The following is a 1,405-nucleotide window of genomic DNA, read 5'->3' on the forward strand; positions in this document are numbered from 1 at the left end:
TTTCCAGGTTTTCATAGAAAGATTGACATTTTTTGCATATTTCAATTTAATCATTTTTTTAAAACTAGTTTTATTAACTTGTTTTTCCTTTGCAGTTCCAATTAACAAAGAGAATGGGGTTTCCTAAAGTAAAGGAGCTAATTTCTTTTTGCCTCTTAACCATTTATTTATGAGGAATGAAAGAAATATAAATTCGAACAGTTTTTTATAAGAAAAAAAGAACAGTGGAATGTAGCAGCATGACAGCGATGCTAATTACAGATGGAGCAGAGAAAGGGATCTTGTCAAATTAGTCTCAACTGCACAAATTTGAATTTTTCATTTATGTAGAATAGTGCAATAGCGGAAGAAGTATCCTGCAAGAATATTTCTTTCAATCTGCCAGTTGGAAACAAAGCTGAAGCTCTTCAGGAGTGCTTGGGTCAGGGCTTATCTCTCTGAGATACCATGTTATTGCTACATGGTTTTTATGTGTGATTAGCAGAATGGAGTGTTACAAAGAACTGACTTCCACCATCTTTTTTCCCTCTGCACTTTCATGCAGTTATGTATACATACATGGATAATGTGCATGTACAGCACACAGGTCCTGCTAGAGTTTCTACAAAAATATGATCATGATATATTGTGAATGAAAGGTTTGAATACTGTAATTGTATGGAATATAAAAATAAGTTCATGCCATACATTACAATGTAAGACTCAAATATCCATAGTTGTATAAGATTAAAATGTTGATAGTATATTATTATTGCTGAGGTAATATTATGGATTTAATTCTATAGTTATTAAGATAGCAGCAACATAGCATTAGATGTCTTAAGCATCTGTAAGTAACTTCTAGGCTTGTTTGGGTTTTTTATATTCTGCCTATATATAATTTATGAGGGACACAGATTATTCTGATACTCTGGACATCCTGTGGTCAGCGCAGGTAGAGCTGGATGGAGCCTCAGGAGGTCAGGTAGTTCAGCCCCCTGCCCCAGCAGGAGCAATTATATCTAAACCATGCCTGACGGTTAATTAGCTAGCCTGTTCTTAAAACCCTCCTGTGATTGAGATTCCACTCTCCCTTGGCAATTGATTTCAGTGCTGAACTATCTTGACAGCTAGAAATATTTCCCTAATGTCTAAACTAAATTTTCCTTGCTGCAGTTTAACCCTTCTTGTCCTATCCTGTGAAGAATAGTTTTGTCCCTTTCCTTTGACAGCAACCTTTTGCATAATTGAAAACTCTTATCATAGAGGGTTCACATTTTAAAATAAAAAATCCCAGAATCTTCAGTCTTTTCTTCTAGCTCATGCTTTCTAGCTCACTGACTCTTCTTGTTGCTTTCCTCTTGGTGGTCTCTGAATGACTGACAAGCTGGCCTGCTGTGAAGCCTTAGAGAAGCCACGTCAGTCC

The sequence above is a fragment of the Pygoscelis adeliae genome, unplaced genomic scaffold (genome assembly GCF_000699105.1).
Source record: "Pygoscelis adeliae isolate BGI_AS28 unplaced genomic scaffold, ASM69910v1 Scaffold395, whole genome shotgun sequence".
Lineage (NCBI taxonomy): Eukaryota > Metazoa > Chordata > Aves > Sphenisciformes > Spheniscidae > Pygoscelis > Pygoscelis adeliae.